The sequence below is a fragment of the Rhinichthys klamathensis genome, unplaced genomic scaffold, assembly GCF_029890125.1.
Source record: "Rhinichthys klamathensis goyatoka isolate OS25496 unplaced genomic scaffold, OSU_Roscu_1.1 h1tg000010l_1, whole genome shotgun sequence".
In the NCBI taxonomy this organism is placed as follows: Eukaryota; Metazoa; Chordata; class Actinopteri; order Cypriniformes; family Leuciscidae; genus Rhinichthys; species Rhinichthys klamathensis.
The window spans coordinates 1,803,609-1,828,320 of record NW_026606563.1 but is presented as its reverse complement, the minus strand read 5'-3'; the positions used below and the strand labels follow the sequence as shown (position 1 = coordinate 1,828,320).

At 40.7% G+C, this 24,712-nt stretch overlaps 1 long non-coding RNA gene and 1 other non-coding gene across 4 annotated transcripts; one reads left to right on the top strand and one right to left on the bottom strand.

The window, feature by feature from the left end:
- Positions 1-3,082: 3,082 nt before the first annotated feature.
- LOC130095246 (U1 spliceosomal RNA) lies at positions 3,083-3,246 on the bottom strand. The gene has a single exon (XR_008808068.1). It is a non-coding gene; the product is annotated as a U1 spliceosomal RNA (small nuclear RNA).
- A 6,195-nt stretch (positions 3,247-9,441) lies between these two features.
- Positions 9,442-12,602, top strand: LOC130094942 (uncharacterized). Of its 3 annotated transcripts, XR_008808030.1 has the most exons (4): positions 9,442-9,544; positions 10,396-10,506; positions 10,976-11,117; positions 12,581-12,599. It is a non-coding gene; the product is annotated as an uncharacterized LOC130094942 (long non-coding RNA). The 3 variants fall into 3 exon arrangements; XR_008808029.1 differs by lacking the exon at positions 9,442-9,544 and having other exon boundaries at positions 10,364-10,506; positions 12,576-12,602; XR_008808028.1 differs by lacking the exon at positions 9,442-9,544 and having other exon boundaries at positions 10,364-10,506.
- Positions 12,603-24,712: the final 12,110 nt, after the last annotated feature.

Sequence of the window (24,712 nt, the reverse complement as noted above, 5' to 3'; positions counted from 1 at the left end):
CAGCCCTCCCCCGACAGTCACACCCGTGGGTAGTGAAAGGGTGCAGGAGAGCATCATGTGATCAGAAAAGAAGAGGGGGCTCAATGTAGCATCGGTCGGCGGGCAGTCCCTTGTAAAAACATAGTCAATTCGAGAGGCTCTGGCGCCATCACCACTGAACCAGGTGAAGCCCTCCTCTCTTTGATGCATTGTTTTAAAGCAGTCAACTAACTTAAAATCTTTGACTATATTTTGTAATAAAACCGATGTCTTGTCGACCTTAAAATCCTCTCCTACCCTCTTTCTATCCTGTCTTGATAAAACACAATTATAATCCCCTGCTACCACTAGGGGAGCCCTCCCGAGCATGTGGGGCTGCAGGTCTTCTAAAAGCTCATGCCTGTTGTTTTTACCTGTAAAACCATACACATTTAAAATGTTAAAATCCTTAACTAAAAAAGTCAGACTTGCTAAAATTGCCCGCCCGTCCCTCACCACAGTGCTGCCCTTCACCAAAACATGGGGATTTTTTATTAAAATAGCAACACCGTCGTTTTTGTTAAAATTGGACCCACTCCAGATGGAAAGTCCTGGGGTCCAAATCTCCTCCCACTTCCTGTAATTTGTTAAAAAAGGCAGACCACATTCTTGCAATAAAAACACATCTGACTTAAAAGATTCTAAAAAGGAAAACACAGTGTGTATTCGTGTATTGCTCTTCACACTTCTCACATTGATTGTGGAGATAGTGAGAGCCATGAGCAGTATGATTAAAAGGGTGTGAGACATTTAAAAGCAACCAAGGGACTACAGAGATATAATTAAAATCATGTTATTTCTTGTTGCACTTGCCTTCTCTTTTCCCCAGATGAGCTGGGATCAGGGGGGCAAGTGCTTGACGCCTCAGGGCTCGCAGAGTAGGCCTCTTGCGAATCCTTTGACTACGATGTTCTTAGCTTGAAATGCAGAAAGGAGATTTCATTAGGAGATTCTGCGGGCCACATACGGGCTAGATCTTCCAGGGGGGAACTATCTAGGCGATGCGCTACCCGCAGCTTTTTCTCCTCTGTTTGAACCAGAGGAGATCTCGCAGTTCTTTTCTGCACTTGAGCATTGGGGAGCGAAACATCTGTTTCACTCCCACTCGCGGACACACTAACCTCAGACACGGTTACTAGGGAGGAAGCCATTTCCTCCTCTTCATCCTCCATACTGTCTTCTTTTTCAATTTCATTTTGAGGATTGGCTTCCTCCCCCTCACCAACTGCCAGAATTGACTCCGCCCCTGTGGCCGCCCCACTTCCTCCTTCCTGTCCAATCCCTGAGGCTGGCTGAGGGTTTGAATTTCCCGCCAAAACCTCGGGGGCCGCCTCCTCAATTGTTTGTTCTTAGGGTGGGGCGGCCATTTTGTTGCTTTTTAACTTGTTGGCAAAACTTTTAGGGCAGTCTCTGTAGAGATGGGATGATTCTCCACAGAGGTTGCACTTTCTGCCATTTTGGCACTCTTCAAAAGTGTGCCCAATTTCTCTGCACTTCCTACACACTACTTCTTGGCATGCCTCGGCGAGATGTCCAAGTTTGCCACACTTGCGGCATAGCTTGGGCATCCCTTGGTAATGGATGTAGCCTCTATTCTCTCCCAACACAATCATAGAAGGTATTTGACTCAGGCCATGGTAGCTGTTGGGATCTGCCCATTGTTTAATGGGCACTCTCCACGCACAGCTCCAGATACCGTCTTCATCTAAAACCTTGACTGGTTGTCCACGAATAGAGCAATATCTTGCCAACCACACAGAAATATCTTCTCCACTAACTGTTTCATTAAACATCCTGACAATCACAACTTTCAGTGAATTATCAGTCAGTTTTTCCACAGTGAACATGGAGAAATTGGCTTTACACATTTCAAATCAAGTCCAAAAAGTACTTAGCAAGGAAGCAGAAGCAAAACTCACATCAAAACCATGGTTCAGGGACAGAGTCAACAGGCAGTTTATGTCCACAACCTTAAAACTGAGTAACTGTTGGATGCACTTCCTAGAAAAGTCCAGTCTGGACATGAACGGGAGAGTGCTATCCTCTTTTGGTTTAAATTTAAAACGCACGCTGTGGTGCCTCCTCGTGCCGGCACGAGCAGCCGACATGTTGGGATTTTGGATCATCAACATTCTGCCCTAAAGGTGAGCGGGCAGACCAAAGCGTACGTCGTAGAGACTTGAAACTCTGACGGATGGTAGTACCCGCCCGGTCTACAACATCACCAAGGCTCGCCCCGATCGGCCCCAGGGTGGCGCTGCAGCGATCAAAAGTACGAAATGGCTCGTAACTCCTTGACCGTCCGTCGCAGACCCAAGTGTCTTACATCACCGGAATCCTTGGCTCGGGCCGAACAAGACGCACGCCTCGGATTAGATGGTCGCGCTAGCAAGATTTTCGGGTATTTTGGATTTTCTGAAAAACCTACTTTTGCACACTAGTCCTAGGTTTTTTGCCCGATCTGACCCAAACCGGTGCAGAAAGATTCTCTGGAGTCTGACTGCCAACAGTGATTGTTAAAAAAGTCGGAATTTCCATTCGCGTTGGCGACCGGACGCCAAAACGTTGGGAGTGGGTGAGGCGGGCTTTAATTAAATGGCTATAACTCTCCAACGGAATGAGACAATTACACCCAACTCGGTACACCTGTGTACGGGCTCAGCCTGTGGTCACGTGAAAAGGGATGCGGCGACTGGCCACTTGGTGGCGCTGTAAACAGAAAAAACAACAACATGAATACGGCCATAGACGGCTGTATATCACGTGATGTTTCACACATGCACAAGGTATTCATACCACATGATAGACCTCCTCATTACGAACAACTTTGCCTCCAGGACAACTGCTGTGAATCAAATCGTTTGTTAAATATTGGAGATTATTTGAAGAAGAATAAAACAATTCCATTTAAACAAAAAAGAAAAAACCTCCTTTCACAGAGATTGTTTTATATCTCCCGATCAACCACTGCAGTTAAAATTATCTGGAGTTCCTAGGTCATCAACTATCAGAAGAAAAAAACATAAGTGGAACTTTAACAATCTGCTCTTTTAACCAGTGTGTCCAGGGGAGAGCGCGAACGCAGTCCCCCACTACCATAAATTATGCAGTCGAGATTCCCACATTTGGGGAATTCGCAGGGGTCAGCACAACCGGAGTGCAATGGCCGAGCCTCGCCCTGGGTGAACCACCTTCCTGATCATGGTGTCTCCCCTGCCAGGTAAGTATGAATTCCCAGGCCTTCAGTCAGAAGCACCCTGTCCCTCTTCGCAATCCTCACCAACGGTTTGACAATCAAACACACACACACACACACACACACACACACACACACACCTGATTCAACTTATCAGCTCGTTAGTAAAGACTCCAAGAGATAAGAGAGACATCAAAAATGTGCAGTGACGTTTTTTTTTTTTTTTCATTCTTTCGGCTCCGTGAGCCAAAAATCTATTTAATACGCAGGACACGTAGGCGCTTCGCCGGATCGAGGCCCATTAAAATAAGTTGCCATATGACGCATAGGCTGTGCAAGGGACTGTAGGCTAAATTTGGATCCATTTTCATGCTTATATGACCCCAGATTGCGCAATAGGCACTGTGGGGACACCTCTGGGGGCGCCTTTTTGTCCCCCTAACTGCCTATTCTTCATCATTTTGTCCACAAAGTGCCTAAACGTCCACCTAACTGCTGACTAGTCTTCACCGTTGTCTTCCTCACGACCCACGAACAGCCTAAACATCCACCTAAGTGCCTATTTTTCACCAATTCGTCCACGGAGTGCCTAAACATCCCCTAACTGCATAGTCTTCATCGTAGTCTTCCTCACATCCCACGAACAGCCTAAACATCCACCTAAGTGCATATTTTTCACCAATTCGACCCAGGGGCCCTAAACTTCGCACGCTGGTAGCCTACGGGGGCCCCACTGCCACATATCAGGAGGACAGGTCTCTAGAGTGCAGGGAAAATTTCAACACCAACCTGGGACCCTGAAACCCAGAATCCTGAACCGGGGGCCCCTGGACTACCACCGTGTCAAATTTGGAGCCCCTGCGACCTTTTGACCCCTGCCAAACGGACCTTTTGGCACATTGTCCACGAACCACCTATTAAAACGCATGCGATAAGTTGCACGTGTCCTCAGCTACTGTTCGGCCCCCGGGGGTCCGAGGGGCCCCAAACTTCGCATCCTGGTAGCCTAGGGGCCCCATTGCCACATACTAGAAGGATGAGTCCCTAGAGCGCAGGGAATTTTTTTTGACTGCCTTTGTCAAAATCTCTCACAAAGGCCTCTTGGGCTCATAGACAGAAAGACCCTCTCCAAAGGGCACATTGAAAAGATAGGTTAGAGTTGAGAAACAGACTCGGGGCCCACCTAGGACCCTGACATCCAGGATCCTGACCAAGGGGCCCCTGGACTACCACCGTGTCAAATCTGGAGCTCCTGTGACCTTTTGACCCCTGCTTTCCAGACATCCGTCCTGCAACCTATTTAACGTAGGCTGTTCGTGGACAAGCGAGCCAATTAAGCACGAAAATGGGTCGACGGGACACGAGGCTCTAGACACGGCCCCAGGGGGCCCTGACGAGGCGTGGATGACAATTTCGGGCAAAACAGACCTTTTGGTCCACTGTCCACGAACCACCTATTAAAACGCATGCAATAAGTTGCACGTGTCTTCGGCTACTGTTCGGCCCCCGGGGGTCCGAGGGGCCCCAAACTTCGCATCCTGGCAGCCTAGGGGCCCCATTGCCACATACTAGGAGGACGAGTCCCTAGAGCGCCTTTGTCAAAATCTCTCACAAAGGCCTCTTGCGCTCATAGACAGAAAGACCCTCTCCAAAGGGCACGTTGAAAAGATAGGGAAACAGACTCGGGGCCCACCTAGGACCCTGATATCCAGGATCCTGACCAAGGGGCCCCTGGACTACCACCGTGTCAAATCTGGAGCCCCTGCGACCTTTTGACCCCTGCTGTCCAGACATCCGTCCTGCAACCTTTAAAATGTAGGCTGTTTGTGGACAAGTGGGCCAATTAAGCACGAAAACGGGTCGAAGGGACATGAGGCTCTATACACGGCCCCAGGGTCCCCTAACGAGGCGTGGATGACAATTTCGGGCCAAACGGACCTTTTGGTCCACTGCCCACAGACAGCCTACAGAGGCCCTGTCAAATAAGTTACAGGTGGGATGCTGTTTTCGACTTAGATTTTTGGAGCGTGTGAATTTTCAGGAACCTATAGTTGCATTCTCTGGAACCTATAGTTGCATTCTCAGGAACTTATAGTTGCATTCTCAGAATCTTGTAATCTATAAGGTGAAACCTACTGTACCAGTCCCACTAAGTCCCATCTTTGACCAGGCATAACTCAGGAACCAAGCCAACTTTGGGCTCCATACTCTGGGGTCATGGGGGGCCCAAGGGTGCCTCCCCATGCCCGGAGTTTGGAGCTCCAACTCGGCTTGGTCCCCGAGAAACACCCGGTCAAAGTCCCATCTTTGACCAGTCATAACTCAGGCTCGAAGTCTAGTAGTTCTTGTGTTTCTCTTTTTTTCGTTCTTGTTGTTTCTCTTTCCTTCAATGATTCTGCTTATTAACATCAGGTGTCACCACTAATGACCAATCATCACTTAATTAATCACTTAATTATCTCATTAACTTCAACACTGCTTCAGTGTTCATTTTTAACACCCTGTAGTTGGACCTATATGTACACCGAGAGTGTTAATTTAACACTGGGAATTTTGCTGTGTGCGTCCGTGTATTCGGGTTCAAATAAATATGGCTGGGCAAAAAAATGCAAGTCTTCCTCTGTGTGGAAATCCTTAGACATGTTTGCGAAGATTGTTTTGTTTCCAGCGTGCGTCTCCCTCAGACTGTAAACGAAGCTCGGGCGCACCAGGGGCCTATACCATGAAGCCGGTTTAGGTGGCTAGCCAGCTATGTTTCAGCTTAGTTTCCGCCAACCCTGGGTTTTAGGTACTATGAAAGTAGCTCGGCTTTAATCGGTGTTCGTTGCCATGGTACCTTACGCTGCACGGCTAACCTGCTCCGGGGCAGGTTAAGTTCTGGATTCGAGATCTCAGACTGAAGTTTGACCAATCAGCTGTGAGCAAAGAAACATGTAGGTGACGTAACTAATTCCCAGTGTTTGTTGCAATGGCTTTACATTTTCTTTCAAATCCTGTGGACATCTCAGCGCAAATTGTTAGACGAGCACATCGTAGAAAATGAGTTTTTAGCCGGACAAAATCCCCTTGCCTTTCCTGTTACTTGTATGAAAGATACAGATTTTCTGCGGAAGGAATATCTTATCTTTGCGAACTTCTTGAGCCGCACATAAATAATTTAACACATCGAATTCATGCACTTACTGTACCATAAATGGTATTGCGTTGCGTTTTTTTGCAAGTGGTAGCCTACATACTTGCACGATCGGTGATGCACAGAATCTAGGGGAAAACACGGTTTGTCGAACCATTTCCAAGGTGGTCCTCGCTCTGCAATAGTACATTAATATTTAATGGTGTTCCCCAGACATTTATTGACCATGTCCATAAGAGAGGGTTTTTATAAAATTGCCGGTAAAATATTTTGATAGGGTGACATCACGTTTGTTTGTTTTTTCAAAAAGCAAATTTCACAAATGTACTATATAATACAGTACATGTTAAGCATTATTTTAATCTTATGATAGCATTCCCTATAGAGTCATTGGAGCAATAGCCTGCACACATGTTGCAATCTCCACTTCTCTAGGAGAACATGAGGCAGATTATGTTAATAGAAAGTCTTTTCACAGCCTTAATGTTCAGGTAGAGATTATGTGAACATGTGAAATTATTATTTTCTGTGAGATAAATCTTTAAATTAATAGTAAAATTAACAGATAACAATCTACTTTCCGTGAGTATGTTGTGTCAGTGCTTTGAGGAAAGCTAGTTAAATTTGGTACAGTACAAAACACTGTTCATTTGAATTGGGACAGCAAAACCTACACAATAACCCCCTATCATGACCCTCATGTGTCAGTAAAACCATAGTAAAAGTTAGAGATGATCTTTGGCATCCTAAAGGCACGTTTCAACTGTCTTCGGCGCTTAAGAGTCACCAGAGTGGGCATCACAGATAGTGTCTGCATGTGCCATTCTGCACAATATAGCCACCATAAAGGAGCCAGAACCACCACAGAAAGCTTCTCCCCGATGAAACTGACCCGAACACACTTGAAAACCCAGCTGGTGCAAATGTAGTTGCAATCACCATACAATATTACACTTAATAAAAGCACATTGAAACTGCAGATAGGTCTCAAACTGTTTTATTGGTTTTGTGGGATGGGGGGGGGAGAAAGAAAGCAATAGAAAGTTGCATTAATAAATATTCATGCTAAAGTGTTACTTGGTTAAATAAGTTCACATGCTGAGATCAGTTTAATCTAGTGCTGTGTTGAAAAAATCGATTCACCAATTCAGAATCGATTTTCATTATAATTTCTTAAGATCGATCCGTAACTCAGAGGATCGATTTTTTTTTTTTTTTTTTTTTTTTTTACGCATGCGCGCGAGGTGGAAGGACATTAAAACAACGAACATGGCGGTTGCTTTGAAAACTCCAGAAACGCTCAAAGCTGCAATCTGGCACCATTTCGGGTTCAGAACAAGCGATACAGAGAACGAGCTTGACAAAAGCAAAGCAATTTGCAAAGCCTGCCAAATGGAGGTGAAGTATTGTGGAAATACTACTAATCTCAGGAACCACATGATGCGACATCATCAAGACATCATATTATCCAAGCCTGTCACCGGACCGCAACAGATGACACTGAAACAAACTCTACAACTGCCAACTAATTCTGCACGCTCTGTCAAAATAACTGAGGCGATTGCGGGCTTCATTTGCAAAGATATGCGCCGGTATTCTGTTGTTGAGAATGTGGGATTCAGGCGGCTAATGAAGGTAATGGAACCAAAATATGTCATTGTTTCTCGCAAACGTCTGTCTGAAGAAGTGATCCCCAACATGTACCAGACAGTAAAAGATGGTGTAATGTGTAAGCTTAAGACCGCAGAGAGGGTGGGCATTACGAGTGACACCTGGACATCTGTAGCTACGGAATCTTACATGAGTGTGACAGCACACTACATAGACGAGCTCTGGAACCTCGTGTCTTACGTGCTGCAGACAACCGAAGTTGAAACGAACCATCGCTCTGTCGGTTTAGCTGAAATGTTAACCAAAGCTATGGAGGAGTGGGGGCTGATGAGTAAAGACCCAGCCATAGTCACTGACAACGCGGCGAATATGGTCCGTGCGGTTGAGATTACGGGGCTAACCCACGTCGGCTGCTTCGCGCACATAATCAACCTGGCCTCGCAAGCCGGTCTCAAACTGCCGAATGTTGCACGACTTCTTGGGAGAGTAAGGCACATCGCAAAGTTCTTTCATCGCAGTACAACTGCCACCCGTATCCTCAAAGAAAAGCAGAAGCTACTGCAGCTAAATGCACACAAGCTCAAAATTGATGTGGTGACTCGTTGGAACAGTGCACTAGAAATGCTTGAGCGCTTTTTAGAGCAGCAACCCGCGATCTCTGCCGCTCTGCTCTCACCTGATGTGCGGAGAAATGAAAAGGATCTTTGCAGCCTAAAGGAAGAGGACATAACAGATGCAGAAGATGTGGTTAGAGCTCTAAAGCCAATGAAGACAGCCACTCAAGTAATGTCAGAAGAAAAGTGCCCAACTCTCTCAGTGATACCACCTCTGCATGCTCTGCTGCTGAAAGAGATGACCAGTCTCCCAGAAGACTCCAGAGTTGTTAAGGACATGAAGGATGAGATCAAGAAAAACTTAAGCACAAGGTAGGCCTGTGTGTGTGAGTGATTGAGTGTCTGTCTGTCTGTCTGTCTGTCTGCCTGTCTGTGTGTGTGTGTGTGTGTGTGTGTGTGTGTGTGTGTGTGTGTGTGTGTGTGCGCGTTGGTGCGACCGGATTATGAGGACAAAAACCATGGATACATACCGACTCTATGAGGACATGCCGTAACTACGAGGACAGCACTACTGTCCTCATAAGTCGAGCAGTGTAGAAAGGCATTTCACGCTGCGCCTAACCACCTCCCGCTTTTTCTCAATATGTCCTTATAAATCCGTTGTACCCGTTTTTCAGTGTGTGACAGTGTATGCTCAGAGTCGCTCAGAGTGTATAATCTCCCTCTATGTGAAATTCGACGCTACTGCAGTATCATACACATTTCATACACCCAGACCACGCCCAAGCGCGATTCATTGGTGGAACGCTGGAATCCTCGTCAGTGATTGGCTGCTGGAATCCTCGTCAGTGATTGGCTGCATTTCACATCCGTCAAAGTCAGCGCGCCTGCGCCTCTGATCTTCTATCGCAGACGTGTGGTGTGACGGTGTGATTAATCAGAAGATTAATCATCATCATGAAAGATTAATTAGCAGAATTCGAGCGAAGTTGACGAGCTATAGTGGGAGATTTTCACTTTATCACGAGGAAGGTAAGTGCGTTTATTTATATATTCTACCTTTATGGAGTTAAGTGTCGTGAGTCAGACAGTTTTTAATAACGTTAGCATTACTTTAAACGTGGCCACTAAACGTGGCTAATATAAGTCCATAAGCAGTTGGATACTAGTATTAGTATTAGTTGATGAAAGATACATCTCCATGGATGCTTGAGAGAATTAATTTACATTTTGAAATAAATCAAATCTATGTTGTCATCATGATGACTGGTAAAGTTGAGTGGATGAATTTACAGTTTAATACAGTAAGATACAGAAATATATTAAATAAACAGAAACGAGACTAATGTAAAAGTATACTTTCATTAATGTAACGTTACTGTCATTAGAATGACTTGCCAAAATTATCTGGTTGATTCATTTTAGGGCTGGATATTAGCAGACATTTTATGATTCCATTCAATTTTAATTCACGTGCTTTCGATTCTATTTCCTATTCGATTTTACATTTATTATTTTAATGTAAATCAGGTGTAATACATGTAACATTTTCTAAAACTTTCTCTCTATAGTTAATTTTTCTAAGTAACGAGTTTAGCTTCATTTGATCTGAGGCGCCACATTAAAGAGTGATAAAATGGACTGAATTTGAAATCGGAGACTGTTTCTTATCAAAAGTAACAAGCCTCAAAACCTCACTGATCAACTATTTCTGTGTAAAATGTTGTATTTATTGATATAGACTAAAGTCTGACAATAATGTACTGTATATTAAGCATATCTATCTATCTATCTATCTATCTATCTATCTATCTATCTATCTATCTATTTATATTTATATATTTATAAATACATACTAATTATGTTGTCTGGAATGTTTTCAGTCAACATGTTAAGAAAGAAGAGAATAAAACCTGAGCAGGATGCAAAAGAACACATATTGTCGGGCAAAGACAAAGCCTTCATTGAGGGACGACAAATCAACACATTCAAAGGTAAATTGTGCACCACAAGGCAATTTGACTATGTTCAGACTGCAGGCAAATCAAATCATAAAGTAGGCATGCACTTGTAAGAATGAAAAGTAGGCCTATTGCTGGCAGTCTGGACATGATCTTTCACATTCACACATTTTACCCTTGGGTAAGCCGCTCATTTTCATAAAGGTTAAGAGATGAAAAAAAAACTTTAAACAATTTTTTTATAATTATTATTTTAAAATAAATACATAAAACTATGTATACGGAGAATAGTGTAACCAAATTCAACTAGTAGGCTATATCACAGTGAAAACCAATGCTTGATTATTTTTTTTATTTTTTTTATTTCCTGCACCTCATATTACATTACACAGTTTTACAGGATTTAACTCTTTAAAAGGATAGGTTGGTTAGCTGTGTAACATATAGGTGCACTTGGATTCATGTTTTATTTGTATTATTATATATTATTTTGCCCTTTCAGGGAGAGGTGTGTTTGCACTTGAGCACATTGAACCATCCACCTTTGTTGTTGAATACCGTGGGATTCTCTCTCAAAGTAAACATGTTAAAGATGTTCAAGGCAACTACTTGTTTGACTTCACATGGAATGGAACACGTTATTGGTAAGCTGGCTGTTTCTTTTTTGGTTTATTTATTTTTGGTTCATATTCAGAGCAAACTAGTTGCATGTCATTCTAATAAAAACAGTTATGATTATGATTTATTATTATTACTATTATTATTACAATATAGGGCTGCACGATTTGGGGAAAATGTCATTGTGATTATTGAGGTCAATATTGCAATTGGAATATGCGATTGCGATATAATAAACAAATGGTTTCATGAGTCAACTTGCTTGGTTCTAAAGCAAAATGCACACACAGATTAGTGATAATTCTGAAATGTGTATTTCTCAACTCAAACTAGCAACAACAACTAAATGATTGATAACATCTAAGCCATTGATGTCTGGATAAAAATTAATCCACCCCCATTTAAAACATTAATTATAGCCATCCGACATTACAGTGATTCCATCATTACAATTGAAAGCTATAATTTAAAAAAAAAACATTTATTAGACGTCAAAAAATATAACAGCTTTTAATTTAAGTGAACTTCAAATAATCCTCACATAAACCCATTATAAATGACATGTCATATTTACCTGTGCCCTTCCTGTCTAACAGGTATGCAGAAATTTAATAAAGTTATCAAACAGCAAGTATGCAGACTCTGCGCTGCATAAATAATAAATAGACTAATCCTTATTAAAGCTACATAAGTTCTTTAGTCAAGAGCAGTGAGTAATTTTCTCTGTCCCCTTTGTTCTGTGATTAACTTTACTGACAGAAAGCTTTGGCTGCTGGCCCTTTAAGAGCAGCCGCTGCTGACAGAGACGCGGATCTCACATGCGCCTCATCCTCTCACAACTCTATACGTCCATCATAAGAAGTTATGAAGATACTCGACAAACGACATTTTGGCATAATTGTGTGTGTTGTTGTTCGTTCAAGAGCGAAAGAGAACTGTATTCTGGCGCGTGTCTTTCTGTGAGTCACAGTCGGACATTCAGCGCGCTCTCTTTTGACTTGTCTCGCATGAATGGTTTTAAGCAATCGCATGAGAGCATTATCATGTAACACTAGCCAAAGGATGACAAAAAATAACAGATGCTGCGTTAATTGCGTTAACAGCCCATTGTTTATTTTACATAAAATTGCAGCATTTTGCGCCATATAATCGCACAGGCTTGACATCGCGATTACGATTGCGATAAGATTAATCGTGCCGCACTATTACAATAGCAGATTTGCTAGGGTTTTCATAACATTAGGAACTTATTAGTTAGTGATAATCAATAACATGGTTATTGTTCAACTGGGGTATTATTTTTTTTACCTTAAGTGGATCATCTGACCTATTAAATTCTTAGGAAGTCAAGTTAACTTTCACAATGTGTATTTGAATATAGGTTAAATAGGCCAAGGTGAGCCTAACCCAAATGTTCAGTTAGAACCGTATGTTTCAGTGTGTGTCTATGTTTTAAGTTTCTTACTGCACTATTTTTATCACAGCATAGATGCAACAAAAGAGGACGGTGGAGGAATGATGATGACAAAAATCCAAATTGCAAAGTCAAGACAATCATTGTTGACGGAAGGCCACACCTGTGTCTGTTTAGTATAAGACATATCTTTCCAGATGAGGAGGTCACATACAACTATGGGGATTCCTCTTGGCCTTCGCGTTTAAGGGTGAGTCTCTTAAAGACTTTATCACTGAAAGTCAACCATGTTCTGTATTTCATGAATGTTAGTTTTTTATATGATGCAGATTATTTTAAAAAATTCTGCACGTCTGCTTTGTGCATGACGGAGCCATGAAAGGGACACTAGATATTTAGTCTTTGGTTGATACTAGAATTAGTTGCGGTGACCAATTGGCAAACATCCTTGCCTCAGTGTTGTACCTGTCTTTCTCATAATTACAGGAATTGTGTGACGAGACATCAGTGGCTGTGACTGAATGCAGTGTGAATCCTTCCTCATCAGTGAAACAGAAAGTAAGTGAGCGCATGTTCCTTCATTGTTTTCTTCTCTTTGACACAGGCAATGTTAAGTGTAGGATGGTTGGGCATCATGCTAGGCTGGTTGACGTGGACTGTCGTCTTAAAGACGCTGTTGTGACGTCTCAAATTGGAGTAAAATGTACATTGCTCGGTTCATTCATTTTCATAACTCGTGCGTTGGGGGATGGGCATGACACTGACCTGAAATATAAGGACAGTTCTCCACTACGAGGACCATCATGTCAGGGTTAGGGTTTGTGGAAAAGATGTTGCTTTGGGTACAGTTGGTACTCAACAAGAATAATACTTTTACTGCCGCGGGGGTAAAATTCGGATGTGTATTTGCTGCCTTTTACCGCTAAGAGGCGCTACAATCAAGGTGTCAGTTTATTCTCTCTATTGCGTAATCTACCGCCGCGCCGCGACTCATTCAGAGCGATTGAAAGCTTGTAAAAGATGAATTCAAGTGAAACATTGTAGTTAAACGAATTCATAATCACAATACTGAAATTAAATTGAATAAATAGTGAAAACATTACAACATAAAACATTGCAACAGAAATATATTAGGCTATCAATGAGGGTCTGGAAGAGCATAAGACGTAATTTAATAGCGTTCAGGCGGTAGCTCAGTGGTTAACGCAACAACATGAGCCTCACGGAGCTTCAAGCGATCCGAGATCCAATCTCAATGTAGCCAACTCATCTCAATGTTGGCCGACTTCATTTATGTTTTACCGTTCTTGATGCTTAAATAGGTAACTGTTTATTAGCGAGTTCATTAACTGTTTATTTATTTAATGTCAAGCGTTTTGTTTAATTATCAATGCCACATTAACGTAAATTTGCTACATTCCATGTCCGCTGCACGACAAAGCTGATGAGGGAAATGAAAATAAATAAAAAAAGAAAGCTGATCGCGTCAGAAAATGAAAATAATGAAGCTTGTCTTTAATCTGCTAAATTATTGTTTTGTGAATCATTCACGAAATTGAGTTGACTGACAGTGAGTGATACCTGGCCATAGCAACGGGAGAAATTTTTCAAAACAGATCCATACATTGAACAAATCAGAAAAGACTGATTTTGTTGACTTGACAGACTAACTAAATAGTATTACTTTCAATATAAAAACAAATGAAAATGTAAAAGAACACTACAATTAATTAAGTTTGAAACCCATCGCAAATTTTGAAGAATGTAAGAAACACAGAATCTTATTCTTGCAACATTTTAAATTTGTATTGCCAAAGGAATTTCAGCTAAATTAAACAATTAAAACAGTACAAAACGAAAATAGTCCAAAGCCACATAAATTAAGAACATGCGTTTTTCTTTGCCTGTCTCTCGTGCTGGATCTCTTTTTAGCAAGTTTATTTTGTCTCCCTCCCTCCCTCCAAAAAAAAAAAACTGTAACAAATTATTAAGCCTTTGTTGCTTCAAAGACACAGCATGCCTTGTTGAATTCACCTTACAATAAAACGAGGTTGAATTAAAGAGCTCTGTATCTGCTGTGGCATGAATGTGTTTAGTCAACAGTTAATGTTTAGATAATGCCAGATTGTTGACAATCATACACAGTGCTCATTCTAAAACTCTAAAACTCTACAAAACCAGTTGAAACAACTGGATTGAACACTTTAATTGAAATTTTGTGTGAAAACTTTAAATACAAAAAATAAACTACAATATTTAATAAGATATAGGGCCTACATTTGGACACACCGAGAGATTTATAAGAATTTAGCCTTTGCCTGCAGGCTGGCTATCCGACATCTCCATATGAAAGAGGAACATTAACACCTATTGTGCCGATAAAGCCACTGTCCCTCCAACCCCCCCACAGGCTCTCTGAGTCTGAGACTGACTTACAACAAAAAGAAGTCGCAATTCACACTTAAACCGCTATTCTAGCATTAGACTATTAAAGTGTTGATAATGAAGGAATTAAATAATGTAAGCTACATGTAGTGATATTTCTGTCATGAAACTTTATTACTAAATATTTCATTTCAATAATTCATTCAATTTCAATAAGTTGTTCTTTTTTATTCAAATAAACCTCGAACCACAGTGCTCCGTTGTGCTGCTGTTAAACTAAATAACATTTATAGAATAATTATGAACTTAAATGAAACAATATAGCAACATTTCTACAAAAATTATTTGATCTGCTTTTACATTTTAATTCAGGGCGATTTAGCCTACATTTAATTAGAGCGAGATTTTCCCCCTTGCCTTGTCCTTTCCTCGTTGGGAAGCGCTCACATCATAGCTAAACATGTTTGAGTAGATCCTCTGTACCTCTCAGTTTCAGATGGATTACATAATCAGATAACATTTATTAAATATTTAGACATTTAAAGGCTTTAGACATAGCCGATTTCTTATCGTGACTGAGCTGAGGCAAGTGGTTTTCGGTTCATTTTTGTGACGCGCAGTTCTCGGAGACAGAGACGAGACGACAGCTAAAATGTTGTTAGCCTAATATGAATAGAAGTTTACAGTTTTGAACGATGTAGGCAAAAAATACGGAGTAGCCTATTAAGTTATTTTAGCTGTTATGAGAAAAATAAATCCAAATGAACGCGCCGCCGTGTTTGTCGAACTCTAATTCAACATGCCAGAATAAAACCCGACTTTAGAACAATAGCGACACTCGGCGTGGTGTGCCAAAACACTTAATTATAAACTTCAATATTTCATTCAAAATAATCTCAAAACGCTTTGTGACCTTTTGAAAAGCCGTGCATGCATTAAGGCCACTGGAACTAATGAACAACTGAAACGCTGGTTTTGATTTTATTGTTTGTCGTTTAAACGTGCCTGTTGCATATCTCTATTTTATATATTGTATATGGTATATTGGTGAAGTAGCCTATAGCCTATAGGGAATCCCAAAAATGTATATAGGCTATAGCTATTTATAAATTACGATTGGTATTATTATACAGATGTAAAGTCATTCTGTTGGATACTATTTGTTCCAGTGTAAAATGGAAATGATTGGCAATTTTATTTTATAAATATAAGCAAAAACTATATGGTGTAACAGAGTTTTAGAACTAGACAAATCTCTCTGCATTAATAATCGGATATAAAATGCATTAATAGGCTAATATAAAATTTACAAAAGTCTCAAGTTTGTTCGGGATTTGAACCCGTGTCATCTAAATGATCGAACCGTAAGTTCTTCCACTCGGCCATGATTTTACTCTTTGTGAAATGACCAAACGTTTGTTTCTCCAGTGTGTTCGTTCACATGAGCGAGAAAACGTTTTATCGTTAGCATATTGTAGACCTTTTACAGTTTAAAAAAAGATGATATCTTATCTGTATGACCAAAAATTACGGAGTAGGCTAGCCTTTTAAGTTCTTTTAGCTGTAATGAGAAAAAAATGTATTCAAGTGAAAGTGCCGCCGCGTTTGTCGAACTCTAGTTCAACATGCCAGAATAAAACCCAATTTTAGAACAATGCGTAGCGCCACTCGGTGTGCCAAAACACTTAATTATAAACATCAATATTTCGTTCAAAAACATCTCAAAACGCTTTGTGACATTCTGAAAAGCCGTGAATGTATTAAGGCCACTGGAACCAGGATCATAGCTGAAACGCGCTGCATGTTATCTCTCAATACAGGAGCAGAAGCGCCAGTTCAGATTGTATCGTTTGTTGTTTAAACGTGCGTGTTGCATATTTTTAAAAATATATAATATATTTGATATGGTCTATTGGTGAATTAGGCTATAGCATTGATTACTGTGGAGGGGGGAAATCCCCCACCAGCAAATCGCACCTTGTTACACAACCATGTTTTTAAAAACTCTTTCTGTAGCCTATATGGAACCCCATGAAGTTTTTTTTTCTAGTTTTTTTTTAACATAACTGCTTTTGAAATTGCGATTGGAATTATTATACAGATTGATATAAATTAAGTCAATCTGTTGGATAATATTTGTTCCTTTGTGTAAAATGGAATCGGTTCATTCATTTTCATAACTCGTGCGTTGGGGGATGGGCATGACACTGACCTGAAATATAAGGACAGTTCTCCACTACGAGGACCATCATGTCAGGGTTAGGGTTTGTGGAAAAGATGTTGCTTTGGGTATGTGTCGGCTGCTTCTTTATTGTGGGTAAGCTGTAGACCCAATATGCACACTTTTCAATCTGGATATGCTTTGTGACTTTCAGTCATAGAGACGTAAACTGTTAAGGCCCATTCACACCAACCATAACTGTGTTAGGGTCCAACCAGCAGACGGTAACGCTCTGTTTATTGTGATCGCATCTTTGACTGCCGCTTATATACTGAAGCATGTTATAGCAGAATTGATTCCGATTGGCTGTCAATTAAGCAATGTATCGCAATACAAAAATGCAACAATATATATTGTGGATAGTGACAATGTGTATTGTGGACAGTACACCCAAAATAAAAATTTCTGTGTGAGGGGAAACAATCAAGTTTACAGAGTTTAATTAGGCATTTTAATCAACAGTTAAAAAAAAGTTACCCTTTTACCACGTCTTGGAGTATCTCTATAATATCGTATCGTGATATGTATCGAATCGTGACATTAGGGTATCGTTACACCCCTACTGCCAATGTTTCTAGCGTTTCTCAGCTGGTAAAATCGTTCTGAAAGTGATTTTTTTGTTTTTGTTTCTCTGTGTTGTTATCGTGTAAGCTGTGGTGTAGACTCTGCTATTCTTTAATACTGAGAGGATTTTTTAGGCCTATAATTTAATAGATATATAGTTTTTAGTTTGAACAGGGCTTTTTTTAGTTGGTAAAATTCATCCTGTCCTCAGCTAGCGGGGAGGGGTTTGCGTTTAGGGAGATTTTCTTGTCTAATATCTGCATTTTAAGGGTCATTTTAGGAGGGAAAGCATAAATAACATCCGCGTTCATACTAATTTGTTAAATGTTATGCATCAGAATGAAACCATTTTATGACAACAGCATACAATTGCTCTGTCTGATTTCAGATGACCACATCAAAGATGGTTGCAAAGAAAGGAGATTCAGCTTTGACTGGAAAGGAAATGGTATGTTGATGTTTATTATGTAATGTGTATTTGATTTATTTGACTTTATAGACAAGATCTACATGTATCAGCCTCCTCCTTACATGTTTTATATGTCTGTTTGTCCAAAAAAATGGCTTGGCCTTACATGCAAATGTCATTATCTGCATCATTGTTAGAAACCCAGTCATACTATTGAATGGTCGTGCAACACATTTTCCCCTGAGACGAGAGAAATCCGCTATTTACCTTTTTCACTTCCTCCTAAAATCGTCATTTTACGTCATTGTAGGAGGAAGTGTAAGAGGGGGGGATTTCTGTAAAGACTACAAGCTCTAGTTCCCACCCTTTCAAACCCGCCCATAGGGGGTTGGACCTAATGCGCTAACAGACACATCACAGATCAGTGCCGTGCATTTGATTTCACCGGCAGAAACTTTTTCATTCCAGCGGTGCCAATTTCTACTGTACGATATCGAGATAAAAGCCGGAAGGAGGAAACTTTCACGGTGAAACTAAGTCGTAGCTTTCCTTGCTGTGCTGTGGATCGTTAATCGAAACCTAGAGGACTATGGGCGCGCGCGCCGCTGTGTGAGAAATAAATAAATAAGTGGAACGCAGTGTGTGTGTTAAGCTCACCCTACGGTTTTGATATTTGCACTAATAAAGTGTGTAAACATTCGCTCGTTATGGATGAACAAGACAGTGAAAAACGGACGGTAAAAATGACTGAGAAAGCTGTGGAAGAACACAAGTCCAGACAACTTCATGCACGCAGGTATAAGCTATCTCAGCTAACGAGCATGATAAAGCAAATAATTAGTTCGCAAAGTAACTCTTCACTAGAAATTGTGTGAAATGATTTCCAGGCGGTAGGTAGTGGGAGTGGCCTGCGGAGCTGAGCATTGCAATGCACTATGGGGATTGTTGTCTACAATCCACAAGCACTAAAAAGTCATTTTCTGCCTTTTATCGGCCAAGAAGGACCCAAATTAGAAATGTATGCTACTATTCTACTACATATATGACCCACTTTCAATACATATTCATGTCTCAACCGGTGGAATTACCCTTTAAACAGAAAAAAGAATAAAAAAAACACCATTATTAACCAGTTAATGGTCATTTCAAGTAATCGTTTCTGGTTTTTCCCCAGTTTTTGTTTTCATTCTTTGAACTGGTTCAGAGCCCTCATATTTACATAATAATAATAATAATAATTATGATATACCTGTTTGCCGTGTAGAGAAGATGAATAGTGTGTTGCTTTTTTTTCCCTTAGAAAAAACAAAAATGGGCCTGGGTGAGGCTGACAGCTCCACAGGTATGTGTGTGCGCATATATTTTAGATATTTATTTGAGAAAAAGGATACATGTTGATTTTATTTTCTATCTTCCACAGTAATTCAGTGTAAAGTGGTCCTTTTCATGTTACACAGGACCAGAGACTAGTTTTCCCTGTGTGCTTATCTGCTGATATTTCACATGGTCCGAAACTGTTTGGATTGTAGGGCTGGAATATATTTTAATTGTTGCTTTTTACCCCTCAGGAAAAAGCCAAATGAATCAGGATGAAACTGAGAACTCCAGAGGTATTTAAACATTTGGGTATATTAAAGTTATTCCATGTATATACATATAGGTGTATAGGTATACATATGTGTATGTATATGTTTGTTTGTTTGTTTGTTTTACAGAGACCAAATTGAGGAGAATTGCGAAAAGGCCATGGAGCCCAAATGAAGTGAATGCTGTCATGAAACATTTCAGAGTCCATATTTCAAAGGGACACCTTGCAACAAAGGCAGAGTGTGAGCAGTGCAAGACTGCAGAGGACCCTGTTCTGAGAGAAAGAACGGCCCAAAATATAAGGGATTTCGTGAGGAACCGAAGTTTTATTTGGAAAAGAAATCTTCTTAGAGCTCTTCGAGAGATCAGTGTCGCCTTCCATTAAAGGTTGTATCAGCGATTTCAGGCCCAAATATAAATGATCACATTCATCTAATTTTTCCTAACGATCCGCTAGCTGCCCGCTCCATAAGCATGCCGTCCAAAAACCGCGTCTCTGTAGGCAGCCTAGGCTCTGAGATCTGCACACAAAAGGTGGGGGTGTTGTGGTTTGAGATTTTGCGGTGATTGGTTGGAACTGTCGGTGATTGGTTGGAACACTGTTTATTTTGGTTTTGAGTGGTTGGTGAAACCCATTGTTTTTGTGTGCAGATCTCAGAGCCTAGGCTGCCTACAGAGACGCGGTTTTTGGACGGCATACTTATGGGGCGGGCAGCTAGCGGATCGTTAGGAAAGATTAGATGAATGTGATCATTTATGTTTGGGCCTGAAATCGCTGATACAACCTTTAATGTCTGTGGGTTTTGTTCTCTAAAGTGTTGTTGGGCCAGAAGAGTGTTCAAGACATCCTTTTATTTACTTTTATTAAAACACTGTTTTGAAAGAAATGTACAAATACATGCATTTACTGGAAGGCAATTTAATTTGGTTTTATTTCCAGTGTGTTGCTGAGGTCATTTTGAGGCACACTCCCTCATGCACTTTAGTCCCATAATGGTTAGAGATGCACCGATTACAATTTTCTAGGCCGATTCCGATTTTTCCGAGTTTGACCTGCCGATACCGATTTTAGCCGATTCCGATTTCATTTTTTCTAACCACTTTACAGCACACACAAATATTTATTTTCTATTTTTTTTTTTTTATAAAACAGCATATACTTCTACCCAAACTGAATAATAAAAACAAGTTTAAATGGGTGAATTTTCTATAAATATTTTTGAGTCTTCTTCATTTTCTTTTCTGACATAGCCTACTCCAGTTCTTGTTAAAACACACTAGACATGCAAATTCTGTGCATTTTGGCCACTTTTTGTGTGAAATCATATTTATTTTGCCCATCAAAAAAAGTGTGCTTTCACTTTAATTGAGTGTGAGCAGCGCAGCAAAAATAGACTCTGTGCCGAAACCGCTTCACTGCTGCTCACGCGACGCTCCTGCTTGACGCTCTGCTCCCGCTCCCGGTGTGATGCATTCACTGATTAACATGCACGCTGAAAAAAATACACGCCTCTCACGCTTGCGGTGTGAAACGGACGTAATTCACGAGGTTTTCTACATGTGCGTTCCGTGTGCACGTGTGATGCTGATGTTAATCATGCGGCGCCTGAGTGCGTTTGACCGGTATAAAATCGGCATATGTCAGACTGACCGGCCGATCGCCGGTCATGGCCGATCACGTGAAAATCGGCCAATTCCGGTCCCAAGCCGATCAATCGGTGCATCTCTAATAATGGCCTTATTAGATCTCAGTTGTTGAGCCTTTTTTTACCATTTGCAAAATAAAAATTGCCCTTTCAGTTTAATTTTGTTAGTTTTTATTGGCTGTCTAGTTGCATTTCTTCATCTAATTGCCCTTTAACTAGTCTTCTATGAAGTGTAAAACTTGCTGATCTTTGATCACTGAATTTTCTCCAACCAGGTTTATTTTGCACCATGTGTATATGTTGGTTGATATAGCAACAGCACATTGTAGCACTATTTCCTTAGGTGTGCGTATTACTTTTACAGGTTTAGTGGCAGCAAAAAGATGCACAATCATTCACTCTTTAATGTAGAATAGTTGATTTGGTTTAGTATGGTTAACTCTAATACAGGTACTCCTGCTATGTGTGGAGTTAATAGTGATGTCCATTTAAACCCAGTTTGTCCTCATAATCAAGGGTTAGTCAGGTGTTTGTGTGTGTTTTAGAGGTCCAGTTAAACCCAAAATGTCCTCATAATCAAGGGTTAGTTAGGTGTTTGTGTGTGTTTGAGAGTGTGTGTGAGTGAGGTCCAGTTAAACCCAAAATGTCCTCATAATCAAGGGTTAGTTAGGTGTTTGTGTGTGTTTGAGAGTGTGTGTGAGTGAGGTCCAGTTAAACCCAAAATGTCCTCATAATCAAGGGTTAGTTAGGTGTTTGAGAGTGTGTGTGAGGTGAGGTCCAGTTAAACCCAAAATGTCCTCATAATCAAGGGTTAGTTAGGTGTTTGTGTGTGTTTGAGAGTGTGTGTGAGGTGAGGTCCAGTTAAACCCAAAATGTCCTCATAATCAAGGGTTAGTCAGGTGTTTGTGTGTGTTTGTGAGGTCCAGTTAAACCCAAAATGTCCTCATAATCAAGGGTTAGTTAGGTGTTTGTGTGTGTTTGAGAGTGTGTGTGTGAGTGAGGTCCAGTTAAACCCAAAATGTCCTCATAATCAAGGGTTAGTTAGGTGTTTGTGTGTGTTTGAGAGTGTGTGTGTGAGTGAGGTCCAGTTAAACCCAAAATGTCCTCATAATCATGGGTTAGTCAGGTGTTTGAGAGTGTGTGTGAGTTGAGGTCCAGTTAAACCCAAAATGTCCTCATAATCAACGGTTAGTTAGGTGTTTGAGAGTGTGTGTGAGGTGAGGTCCAGTTAAACCCAAAATGTCCTCATAATCAAGGGTTAGTTAGGTGTTTGTGTGTGTTTGAGAGTGTGTGTGTGTGTGAGTGAGGTCCACTTAAACCCAAAATGTCCTCATAATCAAGGGTTAGTTAGGTGTTTGTGAGTGTGTGTGAGGTGAGGTCCAGTTAAACCCAAAATGTCCTCATAATCAAGGGTTAGTTAGGTGTTTGAGAGTGTGTGTGAGGTGAGGTCCAGTTAAACCCAAGATGTCCTCATAATCAAGGGTTAGTTAGGTGTTTGTGAGTGTGTGTGAGGTGAGGTCCAGTTAAACCCAAAATGTCCTCATAATCAAGGGTTAGTTAGGTGTTTGTGAGTGTGTGTGAGGTGAGGTCCAGTTAAACCCAAAATGTCCCCATAATCAAGGGTTAGTTAGGTGTTTGTGAGTGTGTGTGAGGTGAGGTCCAGTTAAACCCAAAATGTCCCCATAATCAAGGGTTAGTCAGGGTTGTGTGTGTGTATGCATGATTCATATGGTTACTGATGTCCAGTTTAACCCAAATGGTCAGCAATGTTCATTTAGATACTAATAGCAAGTCTTGAACAATCTTCTCTTTTCAGATTAACAAAACCCAAACCCAATCAACTGGAAATATTTAGCTTTATTCAAAACTATCTTTAGACAAAACTTCTTAAAATCTAATTAATAAATTAAGACTGACATTCAAGGTTCAATTATGAAAAATACTTGTGGGTGAATGCATTTGTCAGTGATGGTTAAATAGTAAACTCTCCTTTTGGTTTTTTAATTTCTTAATTTTTAAAGCTAAAATATTTCCGTATTTCACTTTCCCTCTTCTCTTTTTGCTCTTCACTCACTTCACACCTGCTAAATCTCACATTACAAACTCAGGTTAGTTTTCTGAAATCTCTCTTAAAGTTTAAGCCAGGTTGAACAATTGCTGATATATTCTTGTTTTGTTTTTCTATATGCTGGTATTGAAACAAACTTAAGTGATGCGGCACTCTCATGGGTAAAGTTAGTCCAGGTTATACCAGGTTAGTCCTCATAATTAAGGGTTAGGTGTGTGTGTGTATGTGTGAGATGTCCAGATAAACCGGGGTTGTCCTCATAATTAAGGGTCAGGTGTGTGTGTGTGTGTGTATGTATGTGAGTGATGTCCAGATAAACCAGGGTAGTCCTCATAAATCACAATTAAATCAGGAAACGCCCACTCCTGCCCTGTCCTTACAGTGCTTTAGTTTGTCAGGTCTTCATATTACCAGACTGTTTCATTAGAATTAAATTCTGAGCAGTCAGATTTTTACCCCATGCCATAAGGAGCAGTTTAATATTTCTTATTGATCTCTATGACAAAGGGAAAGGTGGGTCCCCATAAACCAGGATGGAACTTTTTAGGGGAAAAAGTCTTTATAAACCACCCGTACCAGTATGTGTGTGTGTGTGTGTGTGTGTGTGTGTGTGTGTGTGTGTGTGTGTGTGTGTGTGTGTGTGATGGGTAGGTTTAGGGGACAGCCAGGTTAGTGTGTGTGTGTGTGAGTGATATGAGAGTATTTTACTGTGTATATATATATATATATATATATATATATATATATATATATATAAATATAAAGGAAACTTTATTAAAGAAAGACATTGTCCTCCTCAGGGGGGATAAATTGATCAAAATGTGTAAAATTTTAATTCCAGGTATGTAAACCAGAAGGACATGCTGTACGTAGCTTCAGCTATTGATCCACGTTTCAAAGCTCTGCCATTCCTGAATGAAGAGGAGCGAGACAGGACCTTCTCCAGACTCCAGACTGAAGCAGTGTATGGGATGGAGGAAGATCCATATAATGTAAGTAATCATTTTAAAAAGAAACTCAGTGGAAAAAGTCCACTCTCTCTTTCACTCACACACACCTCAATAAAATACAAATTCTCTCTCTCTCTTCTTACACAGCAAGATGATGCTGCTGATGAAGTTGATGGAGTGGAGGAAGAGGTGGAACCCCAACCTCCGGCACCCAAGCAATTCAAGCAATCCAGTGCTTTGGAGTCTCTCCTTGGGGAAGCCTACAGACCACAACAGGAAGTAGGACCAAAGAAAACTAAAGCGGCAGAGGCAGAAGACGAGATCAAAAGGTACAGGGCAAGGAGACCTGCGGGACTGCAGGACAATCCTCTCATCTG